Source organism: Rattus norvegicus, chromosome 5, assembly GCF_036323735.1.
Source record: "Rattus norvegicus strain BN/NHsdMcwi chromosome 5, GRCr8, whole genome shotgun sequence".
NCBI lineage: Eukaryota > Metazoa > Chordata > Mammalia > Rodentia > Muridae > Rattus > Rattus norvegicus.
This window is the reverse complement of record NC_086023.1, coordinates 23645754-23665626: the sequence shown is the minus strand read 5'-3', so window position 1 is coordinate 23665626 and position 19873 is coordinate 23645754. Positions and strand designations below refer to the sequence as shown.

General features: G+C 42.6%; 1 protein-coding gene across 7 annotated transcripts in view; it reads right to left on the bottom strand.

Annotated features, from left to right (window-relative positions):
- The window catches only part of Fam110b (family with sequence similarity 110, member B), a 140096-nt gene that overhangs the window by 61562 nt on the left and 58661 nt on the right, over window positions 1-19873 (bottom strand). Inside the window, exon 1 of one of the 7 annotated variants that reach the window (XM_006237839.5) lies at window positions 3994-4046. The exons of 4 other annotated variants lie outside the window; for them this stretch is intronic. The gene's annotated coding sequence lies outside the window, so the exon portion shown is untranslated. Of the gene's footprint in view, window positions 1-3993; window positions 4047-19873 lie in introns of those variants that run through there. 2 more of the 7 variants (XM_039110534.2, XM_063288186.1) reach the window with 2 other exon arrangements.

The window sequence follows — 19873 nt, the reverse complement described above, 5'->3', positions numbered from 1 at the left end:
ACTGAAGGCCATGGGGAAGAATAAACACAATACTCACTTTTCATCTAGAAATTTTTACACATAGTAAGATATAGCAAAATACTTGGCCTTTGAAGTTACACTCCCTTACCAATTCATCAAGACTTGCAAGACATCTAAATTTAAAGTACGAAAAGCTTTCAGAAACTGCTGTCTGCGAGTGCTGGAACAGCAGATGCCTTAGTCATGGCAAACTGCAGCAGAGAGCTACAGTCTAAGGCCTGGTTTTACACGGTATCTTTACTGAGTGTCTAGAAAATAAAGGAAAATTAGTTAAGAATCAACTGATGCCCAAGATCAAAAAGAGTATTTTGTAGCAATGTAAACAAATCCAAAATAATTCATAATTAATCATTGAATTACTCAGACTATACGTCATCAAAGTGTTTTGTGATTCTTTCTAGGTGAGTTTCAAATTAGTGAATACATTAAGCCCACTGTGATGCAGATTAACAATATGAATGTTTCTAGGCAGCCACCTTATATGCATTGTGAAACAAATAACAGCGGAAGAGAGTAAATGATAGTTTATATTTCTCAGGTGTCTAAAATAAAACAGGGTACTTCCAGATATCCAGCAGATCTGTGGCCACACACATGCCTTCATGGCATGAGTAGAAGATGTGTTGTATTAAGAGAAAAACCAGTAAGCTGTGGTCCAGGCTGCATCTTCAAGCCCCTCTTCCACCTCATAATTTGGCATCACCAAATCATACACCACTACTAGTTATTTAGTGTCTGTCTTTCCAGGGAAGCACTTCTTCCAGGAAGGCACAAGCATTTCATATTTCCCCCCAGAGACCAAACCAAAGCAACAGCAAGAACAAGAACAAGAACAAGAACAAGAACAACAACAAGAACAACAACAAGAACAACAACAAGAACAACAAACCAGTTAACAGAGACTAGCTCCTGGTAAACATCTCTTACTTCAGAGTAAAATAATGAGAGACTAAACCTATTTAAAGTTTTCTTTAGATCCAGGAAACTTCCAAAGGACCAATCCTGAAATATTCATCAACTGCTAATGACATCTCCCTGTTCTTTGGGAATTACTGGTACCCAGGTGACCGGTCACCAACAGCGCTGCCCTAGAATTCCTGTATCCACTTCCCGTTGCTCTTCTTTCTCACAGTTATTTTTCTCAGACCCTGTGCAGCCCTGCTATGTTGTGGCATATCATACTCTATATGAAATGGGTTGCTACATTTAAACTGGTTCCTACATCTGTAATTGTAAGCTTCTAGAAGAAAGAGACAGAACGTATTAAATACGGGAAATGTTTTATTTATTTTTGGTTATGCTATACTGGGAATTGGACCCAGGGCCTCTTGCATAATAGCCAAGAGCTCTAGCAACTGAACTCTGCTGTTAGCCCCCTGAAAATGCTATAGTTCTTAAAGTATCACATTCTATGTTCTTACTGAGAAACTTATTTTCAATTGGTCAGAGCTATTACTTCTCTCCCAATGAGCTACAGAATTAGAAGGAGAATGAACAAAATTTTCAATTGTCAAAAAAAAAAAATCCCTTTTTATTTTCTCACCTCAGGGATAGATTCTCCCTAATGTATGGAGAACAAAATAGCTAAGTGGTGAGGCTGAAGGTAAAAGTGTACATCTTGGTGTCGCTTTGCAAAAACACCAACTTCTTTGGGTTCTGCCTTGAAAATAGCCTTGTAGTAGATGTTACCTGGCCTCATGGCCGTCAGCAGGCAATGCGCAATGCTCACATTTATACTTAAGGTTTTAAGAAATTCCTTAAGGCATGGTGATTCTTGGAGAGCCAGCCTCAGCCCCAGGGCCCAGACATCACTGCTTTCTAGCTTTTCCATTAACACACAGCACTTGGGTGAAGCTCACAGGAGGTACCTGTGCAGGGTGAGTGCTTCGACAGCAAATAAAGAAAAGACAACAGCTATCTATTTTTAAGGCAATCCCCTTAGAGGGGTAGGGGGTATCCTAGCAGACTAAGAAGGAATAAAGGCTGAGGATACAGCTCCGTGGCAGACAACTGTCCAGCCTATGTTGGGCACTGCGTTAGATCCCAATCCTACAAACAAATAATTCTTGCATAGAATTATGATATGATTGAGGATATTATATATAAAGGAGGACATTATATAACTACACCAATGTATCCCTTCCTAGATGAGTGTCTGAGCCTAAGTTTTAAAAGGCAGAATGGTTCCATCTATGTCTGCAATAGGGAGAACGTCAGGCCAAGAATGATGAACATACAGGAGAGGTGCCTGGACTTATGTAAAAACAAACAAACAAGCAAACCATCCTGATTGTAAATTTTAAAGTCTCCAAAATATCCACTTTTATTTTCTTTATTCAAGCGTAGATTCTCCCTACTGTATTACAAACAAAAAGTTAAGTGATGAGATTGAAGATAAAAGTTTTTGACTTTGCAAAAAGTTGAACTCCCTTTGGTTCCTCTATGAAAATAACCTTTTAGTAGGTGTTAGCTGGTGTTGTGGGCCATCAGCAGGCCCATGGCTGGGAGTACACCAGGGTGGGCACTGTCCACAGTGTGGGCACATGAGGTTTGTACACAGCAGGCATTATATGAAGAATGGCTGTGTGTTCATTTCATCACCCAGGGTGTCTCACTGCTGAAAACATCTCCCCACTGTCTCAAGGCACAGAGATAATCTATCCTGCTAAAGGCTATCAAAGCCAGCATTCCAGACTCCATCACTGGCCATGGAACTTCCACAATGCTCCTGCTTTCCTTTTGAAACTGTTACCTGAGTAAATGCTGACTCGATAATTTATTCCTTCCCGGGCTGATTTGGGAGTGAGGGCATGTGGTAAGGCGTAGTTAGTAACCTGAAGGGTTCCCTGCCAAAACTGCGTACTGCACTGCTTTAAGCAGGATATGGACTAGACCAGAGCAGCTATTTTCACAGAATATATAAACTGCGACCTTGGCTTTTCAGGCGCAGGAAACAATTCCTGACAGTTCTCAGGATCTGCCTGGCTCTCTCTGCCGATAGAAGACGCATGGTGGCAGCCGGCCAGCCCTGGGACTGACTGGTGACTCAGGACACAAGTTTCTGTGGAGTCTGTGGTCCGACACAGAAAGACGTGAGTTTGCAAGTTTAACGACTAAAAGAGAGGCAGGGGCTCTGAATCCACAACAAGGTTGTGTGGTCTGGGGGATATCTTTGAACCTTGGTCTTGCTAATAACTATTTTTTTTAATTTCATACTAGACTACCTTTATGGCAGAACTTAAGATTCTTTATCTCCCTGTCTGGAAAATGAACCAGGCAATTCTTAACAGAATAAAAAATGGTGAGTATGGTAAGAACACATCTCCCTACTGTGATGTTCCAACTACAAAAGCAGCATCTTCTGAACAAAGCCTGGAGTCGAATACTTCTTCAGGCGTGGCTGATAAATACCTATGTGTGTTTATTTCCCAGAATGAGGTCTGTTAACAGTCTGTACTAAAAAAAGCTTCATTAAAACTATAAGAGGTGAGACAAAGAAACCCATCCAAAATGAAGGCTATACACATCTGTGAAGAAACAATAGCACGTTACTTCTCTGGATAACAGCCAGAGAACGAATCAGGAGCCTCTGCCTTCTTCTAATTAAAGTATGATCTGCCCTCCCAATTCTCCTTAATTTTGAATTATCTGGGAGTCAGGACTCAAAGAGAAGTCAACGGTTCTGACACACACCAACAAAGATACCTAGATAGAAGCAACATCGGCTTTCCCACACAGAAAAGAACCAATGAGAATCACTCCCAGGCACATGCACCCTTGCACGCAGGTGAAAACAAGGCTCCTCCATGACCAGGAGAGCCATTTACCACAAGCAGCCTGTCTGCCAGAATATGTGTTAGGATGGAGCACAGCGGCACAGACAGCGTCAGCACAGCAGATCAATTAGACACTATCAGCTCCATTTCATGCACGGCTGTGTTTCTCATAAGAGAGAAGGACTCGAGTAATTACCGTGAACCGAGAGACTCCTTCACTGACCTCCCCCGCAGCTAGCTGCAGGTCCTTAGTCCACGAGTCTTTGCAACAAAGACCACCTGCTCGGCCGGGTCGTATTCCTTCTTTAATGTGACCAACCAAGCACCTTGCCTATCTTCTGCAAGAACGCAGCACAGTGCCCTGTATCTATGTCTCTAATGCAGCATAAAGATTACTGTGGAAACCTATCAAACGGCTGAGCAGCAATGCCAGCCAATGAGGATGAGGCACAGGCGGAGTCCAGCACATGCTCTCTGAGGCACAGGCTGTCACCAGCACTGAGCAGGCTGCTAATCTAATTATAGCTAGTTTGCTAGCACAAGAGCTACTGGAGCAAGGCACGGGAGCAAATTAAATTTTAATAAATTAAACCCCACAGACACAATCATCCTGATTTTCTGTCATTTTAAGGATTAATGTATCACCTCCTGAACCGTAAGTGATATTTAAAATGCATTCTTATTTTCCCCCCAATCTAGAGAAACAAAGAGTATTTAGATCAATGAGTGTGCTACCTGCTGACTTACTTAGATCCCAGCACTGAAGAAATGTAATCACTTTGGAGGCACAGACACATTAGTGTGGGAGTTAGAAAATCCACGCATGGCTTTATTTACCATGATTAGTAATTTGCCACTAATTGTCAAAAGTGCTGATCAATTTCTCCACAATATAGTTTAAAAAGCCGTGCAAATTTCCACCCACAGTGGAAAATGCTAATCAAGGTGTCTGAGATCATCATCTTGAGTATAATGATTAAATATTCGCAGCTCAAAGCGAACAAGTGATCTCAAGTTATTGTAAAAGGCAAATTTGCCTATCATACATTTAGTGGGAAATGTAGCCCTTAGAGCCAAGCTCTGTGAGAGGTGGCTTGGTTTTGAATGAAAAGTTTGTGTTGTAATTATCCGAGGGCTTCCTGGGCTTACTTTCTAGATCTTTCATTTCCAAGCTGTGCTACCTTTGGCAAGTGTCTAGACGTCTCTGATTCTTGGACATAACAGAAGGCGTCAACTCAAAAGATTATTTATTACCAGTGAGCTCTAAGCACTCAGCATATGAGGTCAAAATTAAGCCATCACTTCATGGAATAATTTGATATTCCTTTTCCTTCCTTCCTTCCCTCTATCAAAGGAAGCAATAAATAATTAAACAATAAATGGTGATGGTGCTGACAGCAAGGCTGCCGGCCGCACACATCTTTCACAAGCACTCACTGCAGTTTGAAGTCATCACCCTACTTCTGTATATGGAACATCCTTGGTTGTCTGGGGATGCAGCAGTCGTTAGGAAATTATAGACATAACTGAATCTCAACGACTTACAAAATAGATTGGGAAACATCCATTTCAGAAGTATTTGGGTTTGTAATGAGAAACTAAACTTCAGACCGAAAATTCAGAAGGAAGAGGAAGAGAGAACTTGCCTAGTAAAGACAGGGTTAGCCTTGAATCAAGCCACCTGTGCTTTCCCTCAGCGTTAGTTTTCTTCTTCTTCCAGATAGGTTCTACGGGGTTAGCAGCGAACAAATCTTCTCTTCTGTGAATTCCTGTACAAGAGTCTGCTCTACAAAGCCAAGTTCCACGTCGAGGATGTAGTGTAAGTCTCTTACTGCCACACATTCCATTCTTTTGATATTGAGCTAAAACTTGCTACAAAGAGCTTGCCCTGTTCCACAGGCACTGCAATTTGCTCAGATGTTCCTAAGAAATCGTCAAGAGAAATAGGAAACAAATACTGACCAAAAACACATGACTGTTTCTTTTGGAAACAAAGCAGTGTGAGGAATGGCTTGACTCATGTATCCCCAGGGAATGCATGAGGGTTGGTACAGGCCCTCATGAGTGAGGTTTGGGCAGGAATGCTGACATCCACAGCAACCTGGAACTATATAAGATTGAGAGAGGTGTGCCAGGGGAAGGGGTTGCTGGGTACTATAGTGACCGATAGAGCCCATCACAGTCCTCACTAGGCAGAACTCGGAAAGAGCTCGGTTGGTGCCTTAGGCTGAAGCACAGCCCCTGCCGACAGTGGGATCCAGACTAGTAACACTTTTGAGCATTTGTCTAGGAAACGTCAACAGTTTTTACCTTCCTCTTCATTGAACAGACCGATAGCTCAAAATAGGCACTAAAAGCTGTTTGATTAATTTGTTTTTGCTTATTTTGTTGAAGACATTAAACAGATACTTTCCAAGAGAAGGAAGCAATTGTTCTTTCTTGGATCTTAACCTCCAGCACATCCCAATATTTGTTTGAACTAGAATAACAAGTCATCAGTAGTCTTTCAAAAGGCCACTCCATGAGGGAGCCGAGGTAATAGATTATCTGTGCATGGAACACATGTACACATGTACACATGTACACACACACACACACACACACACAGGTAATAAACACTTCTCTTTGAATCTCAGTCAACTCATCCTTGATTTTGGAACAAAAGAAGCATTCTTTCACCAGGTATAAAGACAGGCTGAGCTGAGGAAAACTACAGGATTCTGATGCTAACAGAGTTTCCACCATGACAGGGAAAACAATGGTCACTGTTGTTACTAATGAGCAAATGAGTGAGCACTAAGGTCCCAGTGAACTGCAGTGCAGCATGGGACTCTGAAGGAACCTATGCTGGGTATAGAGGGTAAGAGGCTGGCCAGTACTGGGCCACTTCTCTGCTATCTCTTTGGTGACCACGTCAGAAGCTGCAAAGGTCATGGGAGGCTAAAGAGGCTGGGAAGTGCAGCAGGAAGAGAACCAAACACAAAGTTCAAAATGGGAAAAGAGTGGCGGAAGACCTCAGGTAATCTGGATGATGGCTGGACTTATTCCTGTAGGTCTTTCCTGTATCAGCCTCCCAGGATTGCTGTCCTGTTTTTGTTGCTCTTGTTTTGTTGTTTTTATTTTGGTCTCAACAACTTGACACAAGAGTATGCATCCTTGAGACTGGCCTGTAGGGGCACCGTCTGTGGGGCATTTTCTTAATCAGTGACTGATGTGGGAGGGCCCAGCCTACCATGGAGGTGCCACTCCGGGGCAGGTGGTCCTGGGGTGTGTGATAGAGCAGGCTGGGGAAGCCATGAAGAGAAAACCACTGCCCAGTGATCTTCCACAGCTCCTGATTCACTTTCTACCTTGGCTTTTCTAAATGAGCTGTAGCACAAGATAAGTAAGGTAAATTAACCCTTTCCTCCTCAAGTTGCTTTTGCACATAGTGTTTTAGCATAGCAATAGAAAGCCTGACTAAAGCAATCCTCCACACACAGACCATCCCGAACCCCACCCGGCATGGGGTAAGAGATGCCGTAGTCTCTAAGATTGCCTTCGTGAGCGTGCATGGATTTCCAGGTACATCCAGTTTCTCCAGTTTCCTCAAATTCTGTTCTGGCTCCATATGCTTGGAGAATGAGGACTAGAGATCAATTGGCTCGTGCTTTGAGAATTTCCAGACAATCCTGTAAATTTCCCACCCTTGGAAAAATTCTAGGGCTTTCACTCTAAAAAAACTGTGGTTAAAAGCCAGGACTCTGTTGCAGGATAGTTGATCACATTGTAAACCCCGAGATTGTGCTGTTTACTGGAAAACCATTTCTAGTTGTGGTGCGGCTCAGTCTTAGCACACACCTTTAATCCTCTGGCTGGGATACAAACACATTCACAGTACACACCTTCAATCCCAAATGACGAAGATAAAGTTAGTTTAAGGAAGGATGCACCATGTCACCATGTTTGAAAGTGATGTCTAATTGAGTGGCAGAGAAAGTGATGAATCAGCGAAAAATTTGACAGACTAGGATACACCCAATTCTCACAAGAAGAGAGAGGAAAGGGGAAGCAGTGCAGGGGGCGCTAGAGAGAGAGAGGAGAAAGGGAGGGAGGCGGGAGGGAGAGAGAGTGAGAAAGGAGGCAGGCAGTTTTACCAAGACAGTTATAGAAAGACAGTTAGGAGACCCGGTGATAGAGAGACCCAACCGCCTGGTCAGGTGGGCACTCCTGAGGCTGCAGAGCGGAAGAGACCGCCAACACTGCTCACCCCTGCCCACATCCCTGGCCCAAGAGGAAACTGTATAAGGCCTCTGGGCTCCCGTGGGGGAGGGCCCAGGAGCGGCAGGACCCCTGTGCCTGAGACACCCACCGCCGGAACCTGAAAGAAACAGACCGGATAAACAGTTCTCTGCACCCAAATCCCGTGGGAGGGAGAGCTAAACCTTCAGAGAGGCAGACAAGCCTGGGAAACCAGAAGAGACTGCTCCCTGCACACACATCTCGGACGCCAGAGGAAAAAGCCAAAGACCATCTGGAACCCTGGTGCACTGAAGCTCCCAGAAGGGGCAGCACAGGTCTTCCTGGTTGCTGCCGCTGCAGAGAGCCCCTGGGCAGCACCCCACGAGCGAACCTGAGCCTCGGGACCACAGGTAAGACCAAAATTTCTGCTGCAAGAAAGCTGCCTGGTGAGCTTGGGACACACGGAAGCAGAATTTCTCTAGGACCTGGCATGTTCTGTGTTTACCGGAAGTCCCACACCCTCGGATCCCAGCCCGCAGCAGCTCTCTGCTCCCAGACCCAGTGAGAGAGAGACCCAACCGCCTGGTCAGGTGGGCACTCCTGAGGCTGCAGAGCGGAAGAGACCACCAACACTGCTCACCCCTGCCCACATCCCTGGCCCAAGAGGAAACTGTATAAGGCCTCTGGGCTCCCGTGGGGGAGGGCCCAGGAGCGGCAGGACCCCTGCGCCTGAGACACCGCCGGAACCTGAAAGAAACAGACCGGATAAACAGTTCTCTGCACCCAAATCCCGTGGGAGGGAGAGCTAAACCTTCAGAGAGGCAGACAAGCCTGGGAAACCAGAAGAGACTGCTCCCTGCACACACATCTCGGACGCCAGAGGAAAAAGCCAAAGACCATCTGGAACCCTGGTGCACTGAAGCTCCCGGAAGGGGCTGCACAGGTCTTCCTGGTTGCTGCCGCTGCAGAGAGCCCGTGGGCAGCACCCCATGAGCGAACTTGAGCCTCAGGACCACAGGTAAGACCAAATTTTCTGCTGCAAGAAAGCTGCCTGGTGAACTCAAGACACAGGCCCACAGGAACAGCTGAAGACCTGTAGAGAGGAAAAACTACACGCCCGAAAGCAGAACACTCTGTCCCCATAACTGACTGAAAGAGAGGAAAACAGGTCTACAACACTCCTGACACACAGGCTTATAGGACAGTCTAGCCACTGTCAGAAATAGCAGAACAAAGTAACACTAGAGATAATCTGATGGCGAGAGGCAAGCGCAGGAACACAAGCAACAGACACCAAGACTACATGGCATCATCGGAGCCCAATTCTCCCACCAAAGCAAACACGGAATATCCAAACACACCAGAAAAGCAAGATCTAGTTTCAAAATCATATTTGATCATGATGCTGGAGGACTTCAAGAAAGACATGAAGAACTCCCTTAGAGAACAAGTAGAAGCCTACAGAGAGGAATCGCAAAAATCCCTGAAAGAATTCCAGGAAAACATAAATAAACAAGTAGAAGCCCATAGAGAGGAGACACAAAAATCCCTGAAAGAATTCCAGGAAAACACAATCAAACAGTTGAAGGAATTAAAAATGGAAATAGAAGCAATCAAGAAAGAACACATGGAAACAACCCTGGATATAGAAAACCAAAAGAAGAGACAAGGAGCTGTAGATACAAGCTTCAGCAACAGAATACAAGAGATGGAAGAGAGAATCTCAGGAGCAGAAGATTCCATAGAAATCATTGACTCAACTGTCAAAGATAATGTAAAGCGGAAAAAGCTACTGGTCCAAAACATACAGGAAATCCAGGACGCAATGAAAAGATCAAACCTAAGGATAATAGGTATAGAAGAGAGTGAAGACTCCCAGCTCAAAGGACCAGTAAATATCTTCAACAAAATCATAGAAGAAAACTTCCCTAACCTAAAAAAAGAGATACCCATAGACATACAAGAAGCCTACAGAACTCCAAATAGATTGGACCAGAAAAGAAACACCTCCCGTCACATAATTGTCAAAACACCAAACGCACAAAATAAAGAAAGAATATTAAAAGCAGTAAGGGAAAAAGGTCAAGTAACATATAAAGGCAGACCTATCAGAATCACACCAGACTTCTCGCCAGAAACTATGAAGGCCAGAAGATCCTGGACTGATGTCATACAGACCCTAAGAGAACACAAATGCCAGCCCAGGTTACTGTATCCAGCAAAACTCTCAATTAACATTGATGGAGAAACCAAGATATTCCATGACAAAACCAAATTTACACAATATCTTTCCACAAATCCAGCACTACAAAGGATAATAAATGGTAAAGCCCAACATAAGGAGGCAAGCTATACCCTAGAAGAAGCAAAAAACTAATTGTCTTGGCAACAAAACAAAGAGAATGAAAGCACACAAACATAAGCTCACATCCAAATATGAATATAAAGGGAAACAATAATCACTATTCCTTAATATCTCTCAATATCAATGGCCTCAACTCCCCAATAAAAAGACATAGATTAACAAACTGGATACGCAACGAGGACCCTGCATTCTGCTGCCTACAGGAAACACACCTCAGAGACAAAGACAGACACTACCTCAGAGTGAAAGGCTGGAAAACAACTTTCCAAGCAAATGGTCAGAAGAAGCAAGCTGGAGTAGCCATTCTAATATCAAATAAAATCAATTTCCAACTAAAAGTCATCAAAAAAGATAAGGAAGGACACTTCATATTCATCAAAGGAAAAATCCACCAAGATGAACTCTCAATCCTAAATGTCTATGCCCCAAATACAAGGGCACCTACATACGTAAAAGAAACCTTACTAAAGCTGAGAACACACATTGCACCTCACACAATAATAGTGGGAGATTTCAACACCCCACTCTCATCAATGGACAGATCATGGAAACAGAAATTAAACAGTGATGTCGACAGACTAAGAGAAGTCATGAGCCAAATGGACTTAACGGATATTTATAGAACATTCTATCCTAAAGCAAAAGGATATACCTTCTTCTCAGCTCCTCATGGTACTTTCTCCAAAATTGACCATATAATTGGTCAAAAAACGGGCCTCAACAGGTACAGAAAGATAGAAATAATCCCATGCGTGCTATCGGACCACCACGGCCTAAAACTGGTCTTCAATAACAATAAGGGAAGAATGCCCACATATACGTGGAAATTGAACAATGCTCTACTCAATGATAACCTGGTCAAGGAAGAAATAAAGAAAGAAATTAAAAACTTTTTAGAATTTAATGAAAATGAAGATACAACATACTCAAACTTATGGGACACAATGAAAGCTGTGCTAAGAGGAAAACTCATAGCGCTGAGTGCCTGCAGAAAGAAACAGGAAAGAGCATATGTCAGCAGCTTGACAGCACACCTAAAAGCTCTAGAACAAAAAGAAGCAAATACACCCAGGAGGAGTAGAAGGCAGGAAATAATCAAACTCAGAGCTGAAATCAACCAAGTAGAAACAAAAAGGACCATAGAAAGAATAAACAGAACCAAAAGTTGGTTCTTTGAGAAAATCAACAAGATAGATAAACCCTTAGCCAGACTAACGAGAGGACACAGAGAGTGCGTCCAAATTAACAAAATCAGAAATGAAAAGGGAGACATAACTACAGATTCAGAGGAAATTCAAAAAATCATCAGATCTTACTATAAAAACCTATATTCAACAAAATTTGAAAATCTTCAGGAAATGGACAATTTCCTAGACAGATACCAGGTATCGAAGTTAAATCAGGAACAGATAAACCAGTTAAACAACCCCATAACTCCTAAGGAAATAGAAGCAGTCATTAAAGGTCTCCCAACCAAAAAGAGCCCAGGTCCAGACAGGTTTAGTGCAGAATTCTATCAAACCTTCATAGAAGACCTCATACCAATATTATCCAAACTATTCCACAAAATTGAAACAGATGGAGCCCTACCGAATTCCTTCTACGAAGCCACAATTACTCTTATACCTAAACCACACAAAGACACAACAAAGAAAGAGAACTTCAGACCAATTTCCCTTATGAATATCGACGCAAAAATACTCAATAAAATTCTGGCAAACCGAATTCAAGAGCACATCAAAACAATCATCCACCATGATCAAGTAGGCTTCATCCCAGGCATGCAGGGATGGTTTAATATACGGAAAACCATAAACGTGATCCATTATATAAACAAACTGAAAGAACAGAACCACATGATCATTTCATTAGATGCTGAGAAAGCATTTGACAAAATTCAACACCCCTTCATGATAAAAGTCCTGGAAAGAATAGGAATTCAAGGCCCATACCTAAACATAGTAAAAGCCATATACAGCAAACCAGTTGCTAACATTAAACTAAATGGAGAGAAACTTGAAGCAATCCCACTAAAATCAGGGACTAGACAAGGCTGCCCACTCTCTCCCTACTTATTCAATATAGTTCTTGAAGTTCTAGCCAGAGCAATCAGACAACAAAAGGAGATCAAGGTGATACAGATCGGAAAAGAAGAGGTCAAAATATCACTATTTGCAGATGACATGATAGTATATTTAAGTGATCCCAAAAGTTCCACCAGAGAACTACTAAAGCTGATAAACAACTTCAGCAAAGTGGCTGGGTATAAAATTAACTCAAATAAATCAGTTGCCTTCCTCTACACAAAAGAGAAACAAGCCGAGAAAGAAATTAGGGAAACGACACCCTTCATAATAGACCCAAATAATATAAAGTACCTCGGTGTGACCTTAACCAAACAAGTAAAAGATCTGTACAATAAGAACTTCAAGACACTGAGGAAAGAAACTGAAGAAGACCTCAGAAGATGGAAAGATCTCCCATGCTCATGGATTGGTAGGATTAATATAGTAAAAATGGCCATTTTACCAAAAGCAATCTACAGATTCAATGCAATCCCCATCAAAATACCAATCCAATTCTTCAAAGAGTTAGACAGAACAATTTGCAAATTCATCTGGAATAACAAAAAACCCAGGATAGCTAAAGCTATCCTCAACAATAAAAGGACTTCAGGGGGAATCACTATCCCTGAACTCAAGCAGTATTACAGAGCAATAGTGATAAAAACTGCATGGTATTGGTACAGAGACAGACAGATAGACCAATGGAATAGAATTGAAGACCCAGAAATGAACCCACACACCTATGGTCACTTGATTTTTGACAAAGGAGCCAAAACCATCCAATGGAAAAAAGATAGCATTTTCAGCAAATGGTGCTGGTTCAACTGGAGGGCAACATGTAGAAGAATGCAGATCGATCCATGCTTATCACCCTGTACAAAGCTTAAGTCCAAGTGGATCAAGGACCTCCACATCAAACCAGACACACTCAAACTAATAGAAGAAAAACTAGGGAAGCATCTGGAACACATGGGCACTGGAAAAAATTTCCTGAACAAAACACCAATGGCTTATGCTCTAAGATCAAGAATCGACAAATGGGATCTCATAAAACTGCAAAGCTTCTGTAAGGCAAAGGACACTGTGGTTAGGACAAAACGGCAACCAACAGATTGGGAAAAGATCTTTACCAATCCTACAACAGATAGAGGCCTTATATCCAAAATATACAAAGAACTCAAGAAGTTAGACCGCTTTGAAACAAATAACCCTATTAAAAAATGGGGTTCAGAGCTAAACAAAGAATTCACAGCTGAGGAATGCCGAATGGCTGAGAAACACCTAAAGAAATGTTCAACATCTTTAGTCATAAGGGAAATGCAAATCAAAACAACCCTGAGATTTCACCTCACACCAGTGAGAATGGCTAAGATCAAAAACTCAGGTGACAGCAGATGCTGGCGAGGATGTGGAGAAAGAGGAACACTCCTCCATTGTTGGTGGGATTGCAGACTGGTAAAACCATTCTGGAAATCAGTCTGGAGGTTCCTCAGAAAATTGGACATTGAACTGCCTGAGGATCCAGCTATACCTCTCTTGGGCATATACCCAAAAGATGCCTCAACATATAAAAGAGACACGTGCTCCACTATGTTCATCGCAGCCTTATTTATAATAGCCAGAAAATGGAAAGAACCCAGATGCCCTTCAACAGAGGAATGGATACAGAAAATGTGGTACATCTACACAATGGAATATTACTCAGCTATCAAAAACAACGAGTTTATGAAATTCGTAGGCAAATGGTTGGAACTGGAAAATATCATCCTGAGTGAGCTAACCCAATCACAGAAAGACATACATGGTATGCACTCATTGATAAGTGGCTATTAGCCCAAATGCTTGAATTACCCTAGATCCCTAGAACAAACGAAACTCAAGACGGATGATCAAAATGTGAATGCTTCACTCCTTCTTTAAATAAGGAAAAAGAATACCCTTGGCAGGGAAGGGAGAGGCAAAGATTAAAACAGAGACTGAAGGAACACCCATTCAGAGCCTGCCCCACATGTGGCCCATACATATACAGCCACCCAATTAGACAAGATGGATGAAGCAAAGAAGTGCAGACCAACAGGAGCCGGATGTAGATCTCTCCTGAGAGACACAGCCAGAATACAGCAAATACAGAGGCGAATGCCAGCAGCAAACCACTGAACTGAGAATAGGTCCCCTATTGAAGGAATCAGAGAAAGAACTGGAAGAGCTTGAAGGGGCTCGAGACCCCAAAAGTACAACAATGCCAAGCAATCAGAGCTTCCAGGGACTAAGCCACTACCTAAAGACTACACATGGACTGACCCTGGACTCTGACCCCATAGGTAGCAATGAATATCCTAGTAAGAGCACCAGTGGAAGGGGAAGCCCTGGGTCCTGCTAAGACTGAACCCCCAGTGAACTAGTCTATGGGGGGAGGGCGGCAATGGGGGGAGGGTTGGGAGGGGAACACCCATAAGGAAGGGGAGGGGGGAGGGGATGTTTGCCCGGAAACCGGGAAAGGGAATAACACTCGAAATGTATATAAGAAATACTCAAGTTAATAAAAATAATAATAATAATAATAATAAAAAAAGAAAGACAGTTAGGAGAGAGAGAGAGAGAGAGAGAGAGAGAGAGAGAGAGAGAGAGAGAGAGAGGAGAGAACCAGCTAGACATAGGTAAAGATAGAATGAACCAGATAATTCGAAAGAACCAGAGGATTAGAACAGTTTGCTAGAGTTAGTTTGAGGCCAAGAAGACAACTCAAGAAAAGTCAAGAGAAGCCAGATTAAATCAGTTAGGTGAGTTGAATCAGAACAGCCGAGCTGAGCCAGTCATTGAGAGTTCAGGAAGGGCCAGTAAAGGTGACCTTATTCAGCAGTAAGCCTCAGAGGCTGAAAACTTTCTAAGCTTAGATAAGAGTATATAAAGGCTACAAACTTCCAGGCCTAGCCCTAGGTTAGCAGACTGAGACAGTGAGCCTTAGAGATGCCAAATCAGGAGAATAAAAGATACATTTATAGGGTCCCACTTTAATGTTGCTTTGAAAGCTCAGCTAGGAGACTCCTCCAAATGCTGCCAGATGAATATTTTTATTTTCACTTTCATGCAGAAGGGAGATAACAGGCTCAGTGTGGTTATGGATGGAGATCAGACTTCAGGTTCTATTTGCTCCCATATGGCTCCTCTCTAATATATTTATTCTTTAGAAGGGTCACATCAAGAATTTGGAAATTAAGCCACTACCCAAAGACTATACATGGACTGACCCTGGGCTCCAACTGCATAGGTACCAATGAATATCCTAGTAAGAGCACCAGTGGAAGGGGGAGCCCTTGGTCCTGCCAAGACTGAACCCCCAGTGAACGTGATTGTTGGGGGGAGGGCGGCAATGGGGGGAGGATGGGGAGGGGAACACCCACGTAGAAGGGGAGGGGTAGGGGTTAGGGGGATGTTGGCCCGGAAACCAGGAAAGGTAATAACAATCAAAATGTAAATAAGAAATACTTAAGTTAATAAAGAAAAAAAAGCATTTGGAAATTAAATGCTAAGTGCTTTAGCTATATTATATTGCTAGAGTAGTATAGTTTCCTACCATTTTTTCTAGTTAATAATTTTGGTAGATTAACTTCTAACTGATAACAAAACTAATATATCCACGACAAATAACACAATATTGTTAGAAAAAATGATCTGAATAGAAGTATATAACACAAGAATTTGATGTGTCTTGAAGTTCTGAAGTACAAACAAAACAAAACAAAACAAAAAAAACAGCACCCACACCCTGCAGGTCCTGAAAGATTTACAAATGTGTACTTCTTACCCCCAGCAATTCCATGTTGGAAAAGTTTGTCTGAAGAAATACCTGATGTGTGTTTACCTCAGAAAAGGGGTCATTATCATGGTATCTTTTGAAAGGCCATAGCCATAAAACTCCTGAAAAACTCAATAGTCAATAACAGCCAATTGATTGAATAAATGATGGTATGTTAACAAATCTAAAGAAAAAGAAAAAAGAAAAAAGAAAAACAGAAGAAAACAAAGCATGTTCTTTAGAAGTGCTACCAGTCTTGGGAATGAGAAGCCAAGAAGTCAGTGGGGAGTGCCAGGACTGGGTCTGAATCCGGATGCTTTGACAATTTCATACACATTGAATTGCGTTCTGAGCACACCCACCCTGCCTTCCCCTCCATATCCCCATTTCACTCCACCTTGTCCCAAACAAGCCCACCTCCCTTCATGCTATTTTGTTTCTGTCTCATTTTCGTCTTGCTTACTTTGTGACCCGCTGAGTTAAACCGCAGCCCCATCGTGGGTATGCATATGCCCATCCATTGGAGCCTGGGCAACCATCCGGGGCTTCACCACTGAAGGTGGTGACTCCCTCTCCCCCGGCAGTTCTCATGTTGCTAACAATTCCCGGAGCAGGGAGCAGGGACCCAGGAGCACCTCATCCACCCACTACTGAACAACAGAGGACCCAGTCTTGTGTAGGCTCTGTGCTGGTGACTATGTTTGCTGTGAGTGCCTGTGCAGTGGCCAGGCATCCATGCTGGCCTCCCCAGCAGCCAACTTACATCCTTTCTACCCTCTCTTCCCCTACACATTGCTATATGTACATGTATCTCTATGACTGTATACATAAAGGTCTTGCAAAAAGGCAGGGTGTGAGTAATTCTCATGTCTACAGAGTAGAAATGACGGATGTGTGTGAATTGTTTCATTTTATACTACATCGTTATACCACATTAAGGAAAAATGTTTTATAAAATGGAGTCCTCCCGTTTAGGACAGAGAAAGCAGTAAAACTGTAGAAGGCATCGTCAGGAATGTCGAGCCCAGGCCTGACTGACTGCATGCTAAGCATGAGCTCCAGTCCTGCACTATCTCACCAGTGCCTAGGTGACCAGTTTTGATTAGGATTCCTGTACAGCCTCAGGCTGCTGATTCTTGATGCCTCCTGCCTTGTTGGTCTGATGTGGCTCACCACCAGTCTACTCTGTGCAGTCTGACTCCACTAAACAATTTGTAAGGATGGCCTTAGGAACAGGATTTTGATGGGATAACCATTCCCAACTATCACTCAAACAAGGAAGCTGGGAACCAAATGCTCAGCTTGGAGGTATCAGCCATTCTGTTGGTTATTAGAGGCACTAGGAAATGGGCCTGCTGGCACTGATGTGATCCTCAGTGCTATGTAAGCCTCAGCCATTTCATCCCTTAGAACTCTAGACTGTTCTCCTTTTACCTATCCTTATATACTTGGATCATATAGCCTGAGTTGAGCGTCTGGGAAGAATCTGCAAGACTGAGAGATCAGAAAAATGGAAAGCAATTGATTGGTGTGCACAGTTAGAAACATCAGCATGATTCAAGATGGGCTGGGACCTGGATGTCTTTCTGAGGTGTGATGGTTTGTTATTACTCTCTTAGGAATTGAAGTAAAACTATGGAAAGAGAGCTAACGGCATTCTTCATTACTGTGTCAGCTGATTCTGACTACAATTTTACTTCCACAGTTTTGAAAATTGTGTTGAATCATAGCTCAGTAATATTAGTAGATAATAGTTCTCTGTGTCTCAAATATCATAAAGATATTTCCATTTATGTGTTTTTTATGGTTAGTTTCACTGTTCCTATGGACATTTTTTTTTTAAGTTCTACAAAAGAAATGAAGAGAAGAAGGGATTTCCTTAACAGAAATTGTCTTCGAGCAAACTGAGCTGTAATCCATCTGTACAGCTATCTTCATCCAGGTTACCATTGCTGCGATGAAACACCATGACCAAAAACAACTAGGGAAGGAAAGGGTTTATTTTGCTCAATAGTTCCATATACAGTTCACTATCAAAAGCAGTTACGGCAGGAACCCACTCAAGTCAGGAACTTGGAGACAGCATGGATGGGTCCTGCTTACAGGCTTTCTCAGCCTGCTTTCTTATAGCACCCAAAACCATGAGTCTAGGGATGGCACCATCCACAATGAGCTGGGCCCATCCCCCCCACCAATCACTAATTAGGAAAATGTCCTTCAGGCTTGCCTACAGCCCATTTTATGGAGGCAGTTTCTCAATTGAGGGTCCCTCCTCTCTGATGACTCTAGCTTGTGTCAAGTAGATGTAAAACTAGCCAATACAAAGGGTAACTATGTAATTACCTATAAAGCCCCAAACTGTCTTTACCACATTAAAATAACCACCCGCAGATACAGTTCAGAATGCTGTGTTTTCTATGAACTGTATGTGGGTCCCCGTGTCCCCTGTTTATGCATAACAATACAGGTATATGCCCGTTCTAAGCTCCTTTACAGCAAGGAAACAGCTTTCCTGGTTACACAATCCTGTTAAGAGCACTGGCAACAATTACAGTAACCTTTTCCTCGTAGGACTGTTGGTCTGCCACAGCATTCATCACTCAGTAATTTGAACAAGGAAAGTATTGTGTCCTTCAAGAGTGATGAAGTTACATAAAAAGAAAAAAAATACTCTCTTGAAAGTAAGAAGCAGAGAACAGTTTCTAAATAAAGGTGAAAATCTGTGTCACGTACTTAGAGATCTTTCTTAGGTTAACAATATACACATTATGGACATAATGAAAGCAGTTCCGTCAGACACTGTTGGACAATCTGTGTGTCTCTGGTGAAAATCGTCATTTGAGCTGTGGATTGTGGCTGAATACATAGGAGGGCACCATTCTGAGTACCCAGCAGAATGAGCACATGGGATACACTAGTTTTGTTCCTGTATTGCTTTTATCACGTGTGTGTTACTAGCCCTGGAAGTGACTGGAAGGATACAATATCCTTTCTTGGGCTTCTCTTTTACTTTATATTCAAAGTCAGATTGCCAGTGAATTCAAATTTCAAAGTATTTGATTACATCCCTCTCGAATGACTCCTCAAGGTCTCTGCCAGCCAGTGTCCTGTTCAGAGAGCTGCCTTAATTCCACTGAAGGCAGATTCCCTCAGAAGGGAGAGTTTCCATTTCTCTTACACAAATAGACAAGAATATGATGGATAGATGTTTATCAAAAAAATATTATTCAAGCACACAAAGTGACTCTATACTAATCACAGAGAAGCTTCAAATTAATGTCCCAGAAACATTCTTTACCAGGCAAGTGTTCCAAGAACCTAACAAATTAGCAGAGAAGTGACCCAGGGTCCAGAGGCGGTGGCAAGAACTGTCTGTGTTGTACCTTGATGATATTCCACCTGTCATAGGCCATTGGGCATCTTCCCCAAGATGGATAAGGAGGAACTTCAAGTTTATTTCTGTTTTACAAGCAGGAATCATGTGAAGCAAGTCCTATACAGAGAAGGTACCTGGTGTTCCCTATCCTGAGGGCATTAGGCTAGCGATTAGCTTTTGTTAGCTTTTAGTTTCTGTAACAAATGTTTGAGATAAATCAACTTAGTAGATGAGGATTAATTTAGCACAAAA